Raw genomic sequence first — 19,213 nt, 5'->3', positions numbered from 1 at the left:
CGTGGCTTGAAACTCCCCTGCATGCCGCCATAGTCCGTGCACCACAACACTGCCCCTACGTGGTCTCGTCAACTGAGGCCTTCCGAGCGCCACCACCTAAGGACCGGACGCCAAGCTACGCGGCGCGACGACGCCTCGTCGACCAGCCGAGCTGCTCCATGTTGTCCGCACATTCAAACGCGACGGCAACTGCTGCATCTCCATCGTCGAGGTCGTGCATTCCATGCATTACGACCTTTACCATAATGACAACGACTACATCGTCTCTGCTAGGACGGTCTGGCGAAGGAAGACGGAGGTGAGGAGGAGTCGGTTCGTGTTCATGGCGGCGGCGGCGTATATGCATCCATCGTCTCTGCTAGGACGGCCTGGCGAAGGAAGACGGAGGTGAGGAGTCGGTTCGTGTTCATGGCGGCGGCGGCGTATATGCATCCATCGTCTCTGCTAGGACGGCCTGGCGAAGGAAGACGGAGGTGAGGAGTCGGTTCGTGTTCATGGCGGCGTCCGCGTATATGCATCCATCGTCTCTGCTAGGACGGCCTGGCGAAGGAAGACGGAGGTGAGGAGTCGGTTCGTGTTCATGGCGGCGTCCGCGTATACACATCCAGGAGAACATGATCGTACTCGTATTTTTTTACCATACTCGTGTTCTTTTAATTAATACTAATATAAGGTCAGCCCAACGGGTGCTGTAAGCGTCGAGACTCATGTCTTTCCTTTTTATATAAGGTCACAATCCAGCCCGTGCATTTCTCCTCCAGGCCGAGGCCCAAATAACGTTGCAGCAAGTCGTTTCAAAAACAGACCGCGGATTAATACCACCTTGCATATCTCTCTACAAATTGTAAAAGCGTACTCCCCCCGTTCCATTTTATAATGCGTATGATTTTTTCTCTCAGATTCCGAAATGTAGTGCGTATATGCAGCAGAATGCTCATTTGGACAAAAGTTACCCCTACTAGAATCACAGGACATGCAGCAGCACTAGGCACATGGATAAAGACTAACTATGCATGCAGGGCTATTTTAGTCCAAAGTACAGCTCCACCTCACGCATTGGTATAAACGCTACATGCAAAGGCGCATTATAAAGTGGAACAGAGGGAGTATTATATAAAAAGAAAGCGTATTGTGACGGTGAACCCGACAAAGTCAATCCGTGCTTTATTTATATATATATATATATATATATATATATATATATATATATATATATATATATATATATATATATATATATATATATATATATATATATATAGGGAAAGACTAGCAAAAGTGCCCGTGCGTTGCAACGGGAGAAATAAATTATCACCCCTAGCGCCCTCATCCCTGTTACCACTTCTTTTCTTTGTCATCATTGTCGGTAACGATGTCCACTACACGGTGAACATTCCACGTAAGCTTGGAACCAATAAAGAATTGCATCACCTGCATGGACAGACCAGCGAACGCTCGCGTTTGAGATCCCGGCCACATGACCCACATCTACACAATGAAATACTTGTGCCTTGTGTTTATGTTATCTGATTTTACATCATATTAGTTTAGTACCAATCCGTGAAGGACACAAACAAAAACTAAATTTTATTTTATTTTAAAATGATCAACACTTTTCTGTAGGGTAACACGATCAACGCCAAAACACACTGGAGGTTGTGAGTTTTATTCCAATAACGGTCAACTATTTTTTGCCTCATCTCCTAAAAGGGGTGGTGGGTTTGATTTGTTGGGCCAGGTCGCACGGACATGTTGGGAGGGCATCGGTTCTTTTTACTGGTGGAACATTACGCGGGCGAACGTGGCAAAGGCCAAGTGGCCCAAGACAGACGATTAATAGAATAGCCTAGCTCAATATGAGGAAACACCGTGGACATACGAAATAGGAGGACTAATAATATTATACCTCCATTTATATATTAAAATTACTATATATGCCTGTGGGTTAGAACGGTTGAAACATTTGACATAAATTTAGTGAGGATTGTATGTGCAAACATAATGTTCAATGTGCTACAAATTTGGCGCAAATTTAGTAAAGATTATAAGAGCAAGGAAAACATAATGGAAGAAAAAAATGACATGAATTTAGTGAGGATTAAAAAATGCCACATCATTTTTACTCATAAGATGGCATGGCAACCTGCCATTGATTCCCGCACCTCCTGTTAATTAGTTTTTCTTTCTCTTTCTTTCCTTATATCATGATGCCCACATAATTACCGTCCATTTCCTTCCTCTCTCTTTCTCCTTCCTTCTTTATTTCTCATGCAATTATTTTTTCTTTTTTGCTAGGCCTGCTAATTACTCATGCGATTAATATGGCACCCACATAATTACCATCGCTTTTCTTCCTTCTTTATTTCTTATTCAATACATATTACCTTTCTTGCCGGCTCCACATAATTACCATCTTCCTTCTTTATTTCTCATGCAAAGAATGTCTATTTCCTTTCTTTATTTCTTTGCTTAATTTCCAAAGCAGCTTCTTGATGCCTGACAACCTAAAAATTGTATATAAACTGGTAAAAATTAATGTAAAATAGCAAGGTGGGACTATTTGACAAGTAAACAAATATGAAAAACAACTTCCAGCCTGGTCCCTTGTCCGTCCAGTGGGCCGCGGCACTCGTACATGCCCATCACGACCGTGCCTGTTGATCTCGGCCCGAGTACGCCTGTCCTTTATTCTTAAGGTTCCAGACGCCCAAATTAGCAAGCTTAGGAGCCTAGCCTTAGTGGTCTGCTGCGCTGCAATCTATACATGGCAGACCATGAATCAAATCCCAGCGGCGTCAACCATATTTTTTCAGCGAATCAGCCACCTACGGAATTAAATCAGACGCGGCGAAATAGATAGAGCGAAAATTTAGTACCACCTCGAATATGTTTTAAATTCAAACTGAAAGCATAAAATCACAGGAAGAAGCGTATTGTGACGGTGAACCCGACAAAGTAAATCCGTGCTTTATTATTAGGGAAAGATAGCAAAAATACCCGTGCGTTGCAACGGGAAAAAAATTCTTAGATGCCTAGTCCAATAAGCATGGCTACATCCCACATCAAAGTCCTGTATTTCAACACCAACACTAAGAAGAGTGTTGATGTATTATGTTCTTATTTGCGTGGAAAGCAACTAACAGTAGCGCCAGCGTGTCAAGACAAACACGAGGGCGGCAAAACATGAACATCTTTCAATTTCTTACAATAGTAGCTTGAATATCATGGAGCACAATTCAAATGATTGTTCATTGATCTATTAACCACAATAGCAGAATATATTAAACTGAAAGGTTTTTTCTACAGAGTAAGTGTCAAAAAGGATTCTTGCGGAGTGAAGGTTAGTGCTCACCATCAAGTCGCCAGGTTCCATATACAACTACAACTTGTTGGTGCAGGCTTTCACTCTGCATCTGAACCTCCATCTATCTTTCGGTCATGGTCATATTTTAGTATAATTAGTTAGAACCACCAAGTGAGCTTTAATTAACTCACAAGCTTATAAATAAACCATAAGCTATACTCAAACATACTTTAGGAAAGTGAAAAAAAACATGCAGGGTGAACAATACAACTAATGTACCACGCCAAATTGATTTCAACAGGGATCAGGCCAACCTTTACGGAACAGGGACCAGGTTGTTGTGCTATATCTTGCCAGTGGTCCTCATTGGTAGCAGTTATTGTTGTCAAAACATCTGTTACTTGCAAGTTACTGCAAAAAGAATTTCATATCAGCATATGCTTATTGTTACCCTTTTCTGAATATACAAACGTTGCTACATGTGTCACGGTCTTTAGTTAAATTTATTAGGCCAATTTGGCAGGATACACCCATTACGAATTTCTACTAAATTGTGTGATCAAAAGAGCAGGAAAATGAGGGACAATACAAAGTATAGATTCTACATGATGGTCACCCTTTGCGAGCTACTCCCCGCACCTATTGCATCTACACGATTACATATTTTGTGTAGATATTAGAGTATGTCATGATTCAACTATCCTAAAGACACATGTAATTCGAATTTTTAACATGTCCTCTGTTAAATCTCACACCAGAAAGAATTGGTAATATGGAGACAACATCTTCCTTATATGAACATTTGGAAGCATACACATCATTTACAATGACCTTACAATGTATTTTTAATCCAACTAAGAATTTTAGAAAATACCTAACCTAAGTACAGTCATATGAATGATTTCAAATCCATTTAAGCTTAACATCTAGCAGAACAGAGTTTCAATTAGACTATTTACTGTACATCCGGAAAATAAATTCAAAGATTTAAGGAATCATATAGCAATAAATGAACAATCGAGCAATTCAGGTCACCTCAACAAAAAATAAATAAGAGTGGTTTGAGCAGTTATGTATGCATTAAGCAACTACCTCCAAGTAGTCAACACTTTCCAGCATGTTCAAGTAGTCAACACTTCCCTGCGGACATACAAAAAAGGAATCTTGCGAGTTCAGTATCCATAGCTCTAACACGCTCTGATGAAGGGTAGTCAAATCCCTCAGCCAAGAGAGATTACTAAACTGAATGTTATCTCTGTAAGAACATAATTACATGATGCTTGTATGCACTTTTGACATGATCATGCTTATGCCCCTAAACATTAGCCAAGTTCATGCACTTCTTGTCACATGAAGAGTGGATATTCATTAGCCAAGTTAAGAAGACTACAAAATAACAATTTTTCTACAGAACTATCCATGTGGATTAAAAAAAATTGTACTATCCATGTGGATTAAAAATATAAGTATGGGGGTCTCTCTTCCTATAGAAGCATCAGGCGGAGATGCTAACGAACGATGTGTGCTGAAGGCCCGATCCACCGTCTTCAAGGCGGATCTCGAGAACAGTACGGTCGGCGAGCAACACATTGACGACATGGACACGGATGTACTGTGTATTAACGGTCAAACAATTAAATTGATAGATGCACTTCACTGTAAATCAGGTGCTATGCTTACCAAATAACAATAAAAATCCAAAAATAAATTGGGAACTACTGGGCGGTAAGGGAAGACTGCAGATTCAGCTCCTCATTGATTTTGCTACAATTTGTGTATTGTCAGTTTTTGCACGGAGAAGATTCAATCATGTACGAACTAACCTTAAAGTTTTTGTGTACGTCCTAGTGTGTCAATTTTTCCAGATCAAAAGATCGAATCAACACGCCCAGCTGACAGGTAAGTGGAGAGGGAGCTAAGAAGCCAGTCAGGGCCTCAGGGGAGCAGCTGCACTAAACTAACACTAAATAACACATTAACACTTACCTTACCATCAGACTCCTGAAATCAGATTCCTTAAAAGTGTAGCTCATCAAAAGTACAATATGCACACACGATCCACGATCATCATAGTACAATATGAAAGTCAGATATCAAAAGTACAATATGGACACAGGCATCCTGAGCCAGATTCCCTCCTTGAACGTCAGACTACATGGGGTCCGTGATCTATGAAATACTCCTGCTGCTTATCTACATAAAAAATGAAAGCCTTGAGTTATCTGCTTATTAAATTTTTTCAAAAAACATTGATGCTCCATTAATATTAATATCTAATAATAATTGTTTAGAATAGCAGTCAGTGCATGAATGAGAATCAATGGAGATTGGAAGCCAGTCTACAAGCCTAATTGCGTTCGTCAATGAGTTGCATCAGGACCAAAAACTTCTTTATCAGAGATTAGCTGTAATAGCATCGGGGGTGCATACCTAGATCAACGACAGAAGGGCAAGAGTTAGAGAGTTGTGCTCCCTGGGCCAGAACCATATATGCGTAGGTGCGCTTGCGCACAGCAGCAAAGAGGACAAGAACAACAGCAAGCCTCCGAAGCATGGTGGCGGTGAAAATCCTGAAGGTGTAGCCGCAGGAAGGACACATACCGATTTTTTTTTTTGAACAGACATACCGATTATTTGGACGAGGGATACCGAGCAGCACAAGCCGCTGAAGCATGGCACCAGGGAAGGATCCGCCGATCCGCGGAGCAGGCGTCCGTGAGCCATGGTTCTGACGGCTGTTGCGGAGGCTGGCAAGTTGCGATTTGTTTGGGGCGACGTTTTCTTGCACTTCTCCTGTTTTTTGAAGCTTCCTGATGTCACATATGAATGAAGCTTATGAAAATTAGTCCGACGCCCGGCGGCGTACATGAGGCGGTGATCGATCGCCCGTGGATGCAGCCCACGAACGCGGGCGCGCGGTCAATGCTCGAGGACGAGTTCGTCGTCTCCCCGACGAAAAAGAGGTGGAGGGCGGGATGATCCGTTGCAGGGGTGATGGCGGCGCAACAGCGAGGTGGCTGCGCATCAGATCCGGCCGGTGGGGATGGCTCCCAGCTTTGGCGGTGAGGCCAGGGCACCGGAGTTGGTCGGGGACGAGCGCCAGCGGCTGTTCCTGCTACGGGACAGTGAAGAGAGAGAAATATGAGAGAGAGAACCAGAGAAGAAGGGAAGGAAGAAATAGAGAGAGAGGAGGCAGGCAGAGCGGCGGCGTTGGGGTCGCGGGATCCTGCACGTCGCCGGCGAGCGGCGGGAGCTTCCCCCGGTGGCGGCTCAGGGTGGCGCGGGCGCACTCGGGTTCTCCTCCCGAGCGGGCGTTCGTCTCCCGCTCTTGAGCGTGTAGGAAGGCTGGGCGCTGGGGGCTGCGGGTGTTGGTGGTGCTCCGGCGTTGGGCTCGCCGGCCGGTCGCCAGAGGCCGGGGACGACGCTGGTCCTCTCCTTGGGAGGGCTTGTTCGATGGAATAGATGTATTTATTTGTATCACAAAAAGGATTGAAAAGTGGAAGATTGGACTAAAAAGAGAAAGAAGACAGGGTTGTATCAAAGAAGAAGAGGAAGGAGACCGGGTGTCCTTTGCGGACGAAAGAAAGAAGGAGATCGATTGATGAAATAACAAGAAGGAGACTCGGTCTCGCCCAGCCCAATTGAGACGCATCGCAATAGCCCAATCTAATAAACGCACGGAAAACAAATAAACGTAAGGAAAACAACCTTTTTTGCGGATGAGATTAGTACCACCTTGGATATAGAAAATAAATATAGACGTGTTGAAGAAAAAAAACTGAAAGCGTAAATTCACGGGAAAAAGCGTATTGTGACGGTGAACCCGACAAAGTCAATCCGTGCTTTATTATAAGGGAGAGACTAGCAAACATGCCCGTGCGTTGCAGCGGAACAAAAATAATTCATCCCTCATACGCCCACTCGGCGTCATCAACAAATCCCTTAAAATCTTTCACGATGCTGGGCGACAAACAACATGATAAGTGGTGTTGCACAAAAACATAAATATGAGGTGATTTTTGAAATGTGCTCAAGATGTTTTCAATTTATTAGACAACAAAACTATCTACCTACTTACCGCTATCTCTTTACGCCTTTGTTGTCATTCCTCCTTAGTGCTGCCCAATAAATATTGCATTAGGATGAAAATAGAGAAGTACATTTTAGTACTCGACGATAACTTGTGCATAAGGGCATTATTTTTGACTTGTTGATATACGAGTTTGCAACTGTAATCCAAGTGAAAATTTACCTTAGTTGCAAGCATATTAGACATTTGAAATCTACATATTTTTCCGAGGAATTTTCGTATGTAACATGTTCGATTTCGAGTTAGGTTTTCAAAGATATCAATATTTCAAAAAGTATTTGAATCTACCCGATAAAAAAAGTAAACAAAAAGAAGGAAAATGGGATTTTAGAAAATGTTTGACATGCATGAAAACAGCATATTTGAAATCTGCACATTTTTCTGAGGAATTTCCATATATAATATGTTAGATTTTGAGTTAGTATTTGAAAGATATGAATATTTTAAAAAGTATTTAAATCTGCACGATAAAACAAAATTTGTATAAAAAGGTAGAAAAGTTGGAGTGTTAGGAGTGCTCTAGCCAATGGAGTACTACACATCAACTGTTCATTACAGGATCGCTTGTTTATAAGGCAGAGTTTGGCGCAACGACTTAGGGAAAACGAATAGTTTTTTTCCTCATTTATAGGTGGCATTGTGTGTAATATGTGACAACTTTAAGGACGATTTACATGACATACCGTCAGAAGCAATATCCTATTTATTATTAGAGAAATCTAAATATATATATCTCTATCTTTGTATATATCTGATCTGTATATATATCTGTATTTGTATAAGGAAAATCTGTATCTGTATCTGTATCTATTTATTATTAGGGTATAAGGGAAATCTGTATCTATATCTGTATATGTATCTATTTATTACGTAGGATAGGGGTATAGATATAGATATAGATAGCAAAAAAGCCCGTGCGTTGCAACGGGAGAAAAATATTTTGTCAATGTTGTCTGGTGTGTCCGTGCATTGTCATGGAAGCACACTCTCATATGTGATGCCATCAAGGTTCGTCCTAACCAAAAACTAAATTATCCGTGTATCTATTTATTACGTAGGATAAGGGTATAGATATAGATATAGATAGCAAAAAAGCCCGTGCGTTACAACGGGAGAAAAATATTTTGTTCAATGTTGTCTGGTGTGTCCGTGCATTGTCATGGAAGCACACTCTCATATGTGATGCCATCAAGGTTCGTCCTAACCAAAAACTAAATTATCCATTTGTTAAAGTATCATACATGCACAATACATGCATTTGCCTATATAAAGAGATGCGTAGTTGAATGACCATACATTGCTATGGTGAAAATTTGCTCACATATTATATTGTCATAATTGATTGACATCGGAGGCCTCCAATTATGTGGCTCCCTGTGATAAGGTAGTGCACTTCTGCGCTCGCAGGAAGCCTATACTTGCATTGCACACACGCACACCAATTTAAGCTTAGCTAGATCCAGCGCAGGAAAAATTGTACTTCCCAAAATTGGGTAAAGCTTGTACTCGTTGTAGTGGCCCAACGTAGTACCAGCCAACATGATAGAGAGCGACAGATCATGTCACCTCAAGTTTGTTTGGCAGCCCACAACATGTATATAGAAGATTCATTAGCCTGGTTTTCCTTCCTTAATCTTCTGTCATGATATTTGAAATGACTTCCTGATACTCGAGAAATTTAAATACCTATATAAATTGGGAAGATTGAACTTAGGAAAGCGCGGTGGGACTATTTAAGAACAGAATCAACCTTTGTTGTAACAAATAACAAAAGCTAGCTCGGTTGGCTCAGCCGTTATGTGTCGTGTGTTTGGTTTTGGGTTCGAATCCTCTCACCGACATGTGTATTTTTGCTTCAAAAAAAGGATAGGTGGGCTGGATTGATTGGGCCGTAGCGCATGGGCAGGCTGGTATGGCTTGGCGGTGAAAATTTGCTCACATATTATATTGTCATAATTGATTGACATCGGAGGCCTCCAATTATGTGGCTCCCTGTGATAAGGTAGTGCACTTCTGCGCTCGCAGGAAGCCTATACTTGCATTGCACACACGCACACCAATTTAAGCTTAGCTAGATCCAGCGCAGGAAAAATTGTACTTCCCAAAATTGGGTAAAGCTTGTACTCGTTGTAGTGGCCCAACGTAGTACCAGCCAACATGATAGAGAGCGACAGATCATGTCACCTCAAGTTTGTTTGGCAGCCCACAACATGTATATAGAAGATTCATTAGCCTGGTTTTCCTTCCTTAATCTTCTGTCATGATATTTGAGATGACTTCCTGATACTCGAGAAATTTAAATACCTATATAAATTGGGAAGATTGAACTTAGGAAAGCGCGGTGGGACTATTTAAGAACAGAATCAACCTTTGTTGTAACAAATAACAAAAGCTAGCTCAGTTGGCTCAGCCGTTATGTGTCGTGTGTTTGGTTTTGGGTTCGAATCCTCTCACCGACATGTGTATTTTTGCTTAAAAAAAAGGATAGGTGGGCTGGATTGATTGGGCCGTAGCGCATGGGCAGGCTGGTATGGCTTGGCACGAACGAAACGATGGTGGACGAAGGAAACTAATAACGTAGGATATTTAGGAGGCGTATTATGACACATGAATAGTACCACCTCGGATGTAGAAAATAATATAGGTGAAAAAACTGAAAGCATAAATTCACGGGAAGAAGCGTATTGTGACGGTGAACCCGACAAAGTCAATCCGTACTTTATTATTAAGGATAAAGGGATAGACTAGCAAAAGGACCCGTGCATTGCAACGGGAGAAAAAATTAATGTGATTCATTGTGGCACAAATGCCAATTAGAGAATAAGTTTGCTGATGACCAAAATGATGGTTCAATTAACAATATAATTCTTTGTGGTGCTAGTTCGAAACATGCAACGTCGATCCTAGTCAACTAACCGAACCGGGTGAACAACTTTATCTTTAACCTAGTAAATATGTCCGTGCGTTGTAACGGGAGAAAAAAAACGTACAACCTAAAAAACATCATATCAGATGGGCTGCATTGCAACATATAGGAAATAATTAAATATGTACTTAACACCTACTCCCTCCGTTCGGAATTACTTGTCTCGAAAATGGATGTATCTAGAACTAAAATACGTCTAGATACATTCATTTCTGCGACAAGTAATTCCAAACAGAGGGAGTATAAAACAATCTATTTATACCTCTCAAATAGCACGATTCTACATTTCTACATTAGATATGAACAAAACATCACCCCACTTGTTGTGACTAAACATTATATAGCATGCAAGGACATACACTATGTGATGCCACTTGATTGAAACAAAATGAGAACCAACTATACGTATCTATCCCATGGCACCTACAACACTCCATATACACGACTCTTCAGCAATATTCCTAGCCGTAACGTTTGGTTTCTATGCGTAGGTAGCTCAGTTCCATAGCTTATGTAAGAGTAAAAGAAGGGAAAGCTTCACCAAAGAGGTACATGATGTGAAGAAACTCTGGTTCAAGAGAGCAAAATGAGGACAAAGACATTAAAGTAATATATTTCTATCCGACGACAGAGAGTAATAAAATATAATCATAATAATTTGGCTATGCAAACGAACCAACGTCATGAAGAAATTTCACCCCATGAACTATTACAAACAAAAAGCTAGTATTAAGACCAAGTATGAATTATAAGCAAATAAATGACATGAAAAGGAAAATCTGCATGCAGGTCTGTTGTGCGTGGCCCACTTTGTCCTTGGAAGAGGAGCTGTTGGTGGACACTGCCTGTGCCGGATTGCCGTCGAGCTCGGCCCACCGGCATGGAAATACGCCTTAACTTGGCCGCCGTGCTAATTCCTCTCATAAAATTGAACATTTGGAAATAAGATGATAGAAGGATTTATGTGATACTGTATGTTCAGCAAAAGTTTATTAAATTTGGGCATAACTATTCTCCCAAATAAACTTGTCACGAATCCAGCTTTTGGCATACATAGAGATAATAATTGAAAAATAAGAATTAAAATTATGAAAAACAGATCAATAACAATGGAACATAAGAAAAGATATGGCCGTTACAATATTTCTTAAGGAAGAAAAAATAGCATATCAGTATAAGAAGTTAATCTTATGGTAAATGCAACAATGACTAAGTGAAATCAGACAGTATAAAGAGGGTGAGGCAATTCAGACGGTATTACCATTGCACTCAGTTAACCAATGTAGTGGGATCACCAATTCACACTCCCGCACTGGGGTTGTGCATAAAAGAAGTTCTGCATTAGGCATGCAATAGTACTGGACCCAGCTTTTGTTTACTCCACTGGGTAAATTAAGCAAGTGCGGGAGATCTTTAAGAAATTTAAGGCATGTGGACCTTGCTCCATCCAGTTCCTTCACAATAGAGGATATAGATTGTGCACAAACAGAGTTTTGAAACCAAGGCCCCGCTTTAAGCCCTCACCAGTCAAGTATACGTCACACAGTAGGCCACCAAAATCATCTAGCATGTGAAGCAATGTAGATTTATTTATTTATCAGTTATGACACTATCACAAGAAAAGCACCATCCATGAAGGTGAACCCACAAATCCGTTATGCATTTTTTCAGAGCTACTGTGGTCGGGTGAAATTGCTTCTTTATGAAGTCTAACTTTCAAAGAAGCAACATACATTATAATGGTCTGAACTTCAGTCTATGATATAATCCAACTGATAAATGTGCAATCTAAATTGATGTTAGCCTGTGAGATCAACTCAGCCAATGAAATGACATTGAGAGAGCCCACATACAGTGGTGCTTTGAAGGCTGCTACAGTAGGGAAAGTGTGGTGGCTAAGTTGGTACTAATGGTGGATTCATGTAGAAGCACCTAAAAACAATTAATATTGCAAATTCGTACCTCTACTTGAGCATGGGCGCACGCCACTCCAGCGAAGTCGGCGAGATTGAAAACCTCAGATGCATCAATTTTCAAGCAAGGAAACTTGCGATTTAGTCAGGATTTTTGTCGAGGGAATCGGGTACCTTTTATGTCAAAGGAGGGCAGTTCGGGTGTAATCCGCGTCAGGCACGCCGTGCCTACGTGCTTGAGCAGTTCTCCTGCGCTGACAAAGCAGGGATCTGATCCGAATCTTGGTAATCTCAATCCCTTCAGGAAAAAGCCGACCACTGCATCAAAACAACCATGTAAAGATTTAGATTTTTCAACAACATTAGGTGAAAATCTACCACGAATTCTACAGGTAAAAATCTGTTAATCTGTAGATCGAACACAAAGGCCTTTATATTGTTCTCCCTTAATTTCTTAATGGCTTCCTCAACGGATCCTGGAATAGGATAATCAAGTAGTGTGATCATCAGAGCTTAACATCTCAAAAATGATGAATGCATAATTAAGAAAGTTTAAGCGAGAGGCAATTCAAACTTGCATCATTTTGGTTAAACCTTCTTAGTTTGATGTAATTGGTCTTTGAGCCATCCTCTGAACAAAGAATCTCGCACATCATTGACCTCATTGGGTTTCAAGTATATATTTCTGTCCCGGCATCTACTTTGTATTAAACTAAGATGAATGGGTAAAAACAACTCTTGCAGTCTCAAGTAAAAGAATGGAATCATTTCTTCTGAAGGAACTACAAAAGAATGGTGAGCAGGAGCTTACTTCAAAACAACATCTATGGTGTCGTCTCCACTGAGAATAGTCATTTACTTAGCTTCCTCGAGGATCCCTTGCAAGAATCAGTGCAAAGATTGTTGGGCACTAAAAAATTAATTACGCAACATTCAAGTAGAGACCGAAAAGATATCAAGGCACTTATCAGAAGACATGCAACCTTTAACCATGATAAAGGAACACCCTTTCATTAACACTGCATTTGATAATGAAAATTATTGGTAATAGCCCGTGCATTGCAACTGGAGAAAATAAATAAATCATAGTCCGTTCCAGAATATAAGGTGTATTGATTTCCGTGGAAGTCAACCATTTAAATGTTTGACCAAGATTATAGAATAAAATAATAACATCTGCTATACCTAATAGATAAAACATGAAACTACTTTTCATGATGGATCAAATTATATAAATTTCATATTGTGAATATGTATATATTTTTCTAAAAGCTTGGTCAAACATGCACTCATTTGACTTTTGAAAAAACAAATACACCTTATATAAAGGAATGGAGGGAGTATAACATAATGGGTAGTCAGCTAGGTATAAAAGATTTTCATTAACATAACAAATCATATAACATCTAGCATCATCATCATGAAGATAGTTCATCAAAAGTTCACACTGAAAAACTTCCATTTAAGCGAAGAATTCATCATCATAATCAGCGGCAGAAGTGTTGCGGGCACACAACATCAGGCTTGTCAATATTTACATGTCGTTTTTGTTGTAAATTTTTTATTGAAGATTTGATATAATAAAACTTGATGGAAGAACTCAAGTTAGTTCATCCAAATTTATTTCAATATGCTATGCACTCACACCAAATCTAGCTTTATAAATTTTGCATGTACCATCAATGTTTGGGCCAAGGTATTAGAGATAATATATTAATGCAAATCATCTGAGGCTTGGAATTTAAGGATATGGAGTTACTGAGTGGGCCTATGGGTGACTCATGACGAATGTCAATGATGTGAGCAGATGTGCTAACAGTCTGCCATGTTGCTCTGGAGTCTCATGGACGCCGGTGGCCACCCAATCTAATTGAAACTCCATACACCTTCCACTCCTCTGCATCAACCATCATGTGATAATTTCATCTACTGGACAGAGAATAAAAGCATGAGCCTGGGTATTTCCATTGTCAGTCTGCTCCACACCACCACATTGGTCAGCTCTTGTACTCTATATGGACTACTACCATATTTCTGAAACTTAAGATTGCACAGATTAGGCCCTTCACGGCTCCCACTTAAACAGAACATCTTTACATCACGAAGCATCATTCTTGAACAGTAAGAAGTTCCAGTTGGATCAAACTAACAACATATAAATACAAATCACATAGTTCTACCTATCATAAATCCAGACCAGATTGTCAAGCAATAGTACAGTAGCAAAAGTACACGCTGAGAATTACAACAGCAAGGGAGCGTGCTACTTCCAGGTTATTTATGATCTGTTCATACAAAATCTAGTACTCATGTTGTAGGATGGCGTTCAAATACTAATTTCCTTTTTCTGAAAAAACAATAACATCTTCTCTGATCTAGAGAGAAGAGATAACAAATAGTCAGTTCACTTTGCAAGAATTTAGAACACACAAATCATCTTTTATCTACTGTATAGGGAAGTACTAAGCAGCGGCAAAACAATCAGTGTCACGAAGATGTTCTGGCTAGCAAGCCATACTTTCCATCAGCACACAGGCACACGCACGCGAGCCGGTACGCACGCAGCAGCAGGCTAAGCACACACCAACACGCACTCATAGCACGCGATCACCTCGGGCGTCCGGCTGCGTAGGTCATGGAGGAGGAGGTGAAGGTGGAGGCGGCCGGCGCTGATCCGCCGGCCCGCAGGCTGCCGGCATGTACTCCGTTCGTCGGAGTTTCCATGGGTCGCGGCAGTGACTTACAGAGAGAGAAACATCGCCCGAGAGTGGATTCTGCCGATCTCATCCGAATTTGGCGACTGCGGAGCGAGGACGGGCGCCGTGGAGTGGAGGGATATAGAGCCGCGGCAGCGGCGGCGGCGGAGGAAACCCTCGCGTTCTCGTGCGGGGCAGAAATTCCAACGACGGTTGAGTCCGGGCTGCTTATGAAAACGTCAAGCCCAGCCCAAGAACGAAACGTTTTTCTCTGTTGACCACTTAAAACGAGGACGGACGGACGAACTATTAGTACCACCTCGTTTATATTATAATTTTGTCCATACAAATCGTAAAAGCGTATTATGACATGAGAAGAAAGCGCATTGTGACGGTGAACCCGACAAAGTCAATCCGTCCTTTATTATTAGGGAGAAAACTAGCACATATGCCCGTGCGTTGCAACGGGAGAGAAAACTCATGTATACTTAAATTTAATGAGAATTGTATGTGCTAGCATAACACCATGTGCTTCAAAGAAAATGTCAGTTTTCCCATTCACAAAAACGACCACCAGGGACAGTAGGATGTGGACGGCTTATTCAAGAATCTAAAACAACTATTTTTAAGAGTAAATTTAGGCATGTTTTCATCGATCAGGGACAGTAGTATTTTATTTATCATGGTGCAATTAATTCCCACCCAATAGAGCCCCCCCCCCCCCCTACCCCCTACCCCCAAACGCACGTCATTGTCCTCTTGTAATTATGCAATGCTCAGGAATTCCTTTAATTATCCCATCAAATATAGAGGTTAATTAGACCCTTTAGCCGGCCATATATAGGGTCTCTTGCGCACCATGCAACGTCATTTGATTTCCTTCTTTAGGGATCTCACCAATGGCCATCATTTCCTCCTTTAAATTATGCATGCATGTCTCATGAAACTCGTTTAATTATCTCATGCATGTCTCTTCCGTACCAAGAGTAGTCTTTCTTATATCTCATCCCTCGTTATTTCTTTTTGTGACGTCGTTGGGAATTCTTTACTGAGTCTTGAGCCGTATTACTGATGCCCCAGAAAACTTGAATACGTATATAAATTAGAGTGATTTGCTATTAAATAGCGATGTGGAACTATTTAAAAGACGAACTAACCCATACTTCTCAGTGCAATGCAACTTAGTTCAGTTGGACGTGATCTAGAATTGCTACATTGGAGGTCTGGAGTTCAATTCCAGATGAAAGCTTTTTTAGCGTTGTTTTTATACATGGGCTTGCCGGCTTCAACGGGACAGAGCCTGGGCCGTGATTTTTTAGCGTGGTTTTTATAAACGGGCTAGTATCAGGTGGGCAGGCTCAACGTGGGCTGTGTGTGACGAACGGACCTAAACGGACTGGATTTGACGTGCAAAAACAACTCCTACGTACGTACATGGAGCGTCCCGTACCACCTTGCTTATATTATATCTTAAATAGAAAATCACCTAAGCGGGACGAAACCAAGAATATCATCTTGCTTTATTATGACGCATTGTATAGATATAGATCCAGTACAGCGTACGTGCTGGGAATGGAATACTCGAAATAGTTCTACACCCCAAAAAATAAATGCCAAATGCGTAGACGCGTCGGGCCTCGCTGCAAATTCGCACGCAAACGTTGGCTCAAACTGGAAGGCCGAGGTGCGCAGGTGAACCGAATGGATGGAAACCGCGTCGCAACGGATGAAGGATGACGTGTGGATCGGAAGCGGAGCCGTGTGATGGTGTATACGCGATACGCATGACCGTCTTTTGGCCCGGAAAAACGGCGTCGCTCGCCGGCCGGGAGTGATCACTTTCTCTAGACGAGCGTAGGAGACCATCCGCATGTGCAGTGGCGGAGTGTGACCAAAATATAGGAGGGGAACATATGTAAGGGTAACTAACAAAAGGGTCCGTGCGTTGCAACGAGGGAAAAAAAATCACACGTTGCTAGTCTCATAAACATGGCTAAAGACCCCACAGATCCACGTCATCTGTGCATTCAAACGTGGTCAATCCTTAAACGAGTTATCATTGAACCGCACCTGCGCAAGGCAATGATTAAAACTTCAAAAAATAATCTTGTTGAGTTGAACGTGACGGCTGGTCCATGCACCATCCTTCGTAAGGATTGTCTACAATCAGGAGCGAGAAAACACCACCAAATACTTTCGTGGAATTTCTAAAGGTAACACTGCACTTGTATATATGAAGTGAACCCATGCCACAATAGTAATATCCTCTGCCGACCACTCTACACCTGCCAAATTAAGTTCATCTATGCATCACAGAGAAAAGGAATTTGAATGATGTGGGGATGCTACCTTGGATACAACATGGTCGCCTCTGCTATGTCTGTGTCTCTAAATTGAATATTATTTCTGCAATAAAAATAACTTAAAATACCAGTGTAGCAACTGCAAGAATAAAAAATTCACATTGATACTTGCCATAACCAAACAGATACAACATTTTATTTTGAAACTATAGTAATTTAATACATCAGTATTCCAATGCCTGCGCTGTGAATACTTCAGTTACTAATACCAAAGCTTTCTAGTTTTGGTTTAGAAAAAAGAGATGTTGAGATCTTTTTCAAATACTCCAAAAATACCACGACACTGGAACTTCGGTTTATGAAACTACTGTATTACATGATGGCAAACGCGTCAAAGAATTAAAAACCGTGGTTTAAAAAACTGAGCAGCCAAACATGGCCTAAAGCATTGTCAAAACACACTCTAGCAGAGCATCAAAAGACTAGGAAAAGAATCTACACTTCATCCAATGGAAAGAAGAAAAATAAACTAATGAAAGACAAATAATAGCTCAGCTGATTCCCTATGTATTGAACTTCAGCACAAGCATAGTGACGGTATGACAAAATTTTACATTCTAATCTAATTAACCACTTCCGGATCCGCCTATTTCTGATGTACACATCAGCCATAATTAAACTACAATGTTGTTGTCATAATAAAAATGAAGAAAATGGACAGGAGCAAGATCGAACAAAAGCTGCTTCAGCTATAGCATCTGGGATTTTGCTACATACACACAACAACAAGCTGAATCACGAATGAACAATATGATAGGTATCAGATAAGCCTCTAATTGAATTGGAACACGATGATTTTTATCATTTTTCTAGAGCCCAAATTGTTAATTAGACCCGCTATACAAACGCAACATAACACAACATTGTTTACCAATAGACTTTTGGACTGCTTGATTAAAATCAAAACCACCAGCAAGAAGAACAGGGAGGTGAAAAGAAAGATGAAATCATTACAAATAAATATCAGTATATCTTTACCTAATGATTAATCTATTTAGTTACCTAATTATGAAAAGCCATGGCATGACTGGTTGCACAAAGGGACTGAACAAACTTCAGTTCTTACAGTTATGATTTTATCTTTCATAACATCGTTCAAGATACTATGCAAATAGCATGCTTCGAAGAGGTCATGTCATTATAAATTATGATTAGTTGAGAAATGGGTCGTCGAGTTTGCTATAGGTGTATGCGTGGGCGTGCACCCAGCCTGCTACCCATGTTCAAGCCCTATGCTCTGCAGTGTGTGTTGACTCAGGTAATAGATAATGTGTCATATACCGACCCAGTACAACAGGTGCTTAATTGTAGCTCCACCTTCTCGACCTATTCACGTGTATATCATAGATCAAACACGAACCAATAATCATAAATCCAAATTCATGTGCATCAATAGGAACAAAGAGGATTAACTAACTCCTAAATCTGGCAAGTACAACTCAAAGAGGTGCTTGCTTGAGTCTATGCCAACAGACAAAGTTTGCAAAATTGTTCATCTATAGTTATGTCTTGAGAACAACAGGATTTATTAACCATAAGTAGGTCTAGCACTCAAGTTTAGACATCCAGTATCTACATTTCGACATCCATAGTTGAGTCTCCAGAACAAGAAGATCTATTAACCATAAGTAGGTCTAGCATTCAAGTTTATACATTCACTATCGATAGTTCGACACAAATTTGGTGTAAAATTGGTACCCAAGCTTACATTTCCGTGTGACGCCCGGATAATTAAGCTACAGTAATCCCACGTTAACGATGCCACGTCACCCCGTTTACTACTGATAAACTCTCGATAGTTCAGAACCGAAACAAATTCAAAATTTAGATAAAAGCAAATAATAAAAGTTTACAAATATTAAAACTAAAATGTTCGGAGTGAGCCAAATAGTCCATATTAAATATTGGCGAAGAAACCACA

At 40.8% G+C, this 19,213-nt stretch overlaps 3 long non-coding RNA genes across 8 annotated transcripts; all 3 read right to left on the bottom strand.

Moving 5' to 3' along the window:
- Positions 1–2,421: 2,421 nt before the first annotated feature.
- LOC109787090 (uncharacterized) lies at positions 2,422–4,798 on the bottom strand. 6 transcript variants are annotated; one of them, XR_012204888.1, is made up of 4 exons: positions 4,397–4,798; positions 3,619–3,715; positions 3,353–3,429; positions 2,422–2,758 (listed from the first exon to the last, which is right to left on the bottom strand). It is a non-coding gene; the product is annotated as an uncharacterized lncRNA (long non-coding RNA). The 6 variants fall into 6 exon arrangements; XR_012204890.1 differs by having other exon boundaries at positions 2,524–2,825; positions 4,397–4,672; XR_012204891.1 differs by having other exon boundaries at positions 2,524–2,825; positions 3,353–3,425; positions 4,397–4,672.
- A 491-nt stretch (positions 4,799–5,289) lies between these two features.
- LOC141042373 (uncharacterized) lies at positions 5,290–6,238 on the bottom strand. The gene is made up of 2 exons (XR_012204894.1): positions 5,735–6,238; positions 5,290–5,497 (listed from the first exon to the last, which is right to left on the bottom strand). It is a non-coding gene; the product is annotated as an uncharacterized lncRNA (long non-coding RNA).
- A 4,640-nt stretch (positions 6,239–10,878) lies between these two features.
- On the bottom strand, positions 10,879–15,172 carry LOC120976679 (uncharacterized). The gene is made up of 2 exons (XR_005772817.3): positions 13,045–15,172; positions 10,879–12,551 (listed from the first exon to the last, which is right to left on the bottom strand). It is a non-coding gene; the product is annotated as an uncharacterized lncRNA (long non-coding RNA).
- Positions 15,173–19,213: the final 4,041 nt, after the last annotated feature.

This window comes from Aegilops tauschii, chromosome 3, assembly GCF_002575655.3.
Source record: "Aegilops tauschii subsp. strangulata cultivar AL8/78 chromosome 3, Aet v6.0, whole genome shotgun sequence".
Taxonomy (NCBI): Eukaryota; Viridiplantae; Streptophyta; class Magnoliopsida; order Poales; family Poaceae; genus Aegilops; species Aegilops tauschii.
Note: the sequence above shows the minus strand (reverse complement) of the source record. Positions and strands in the feature narration are given on the sequence as shown.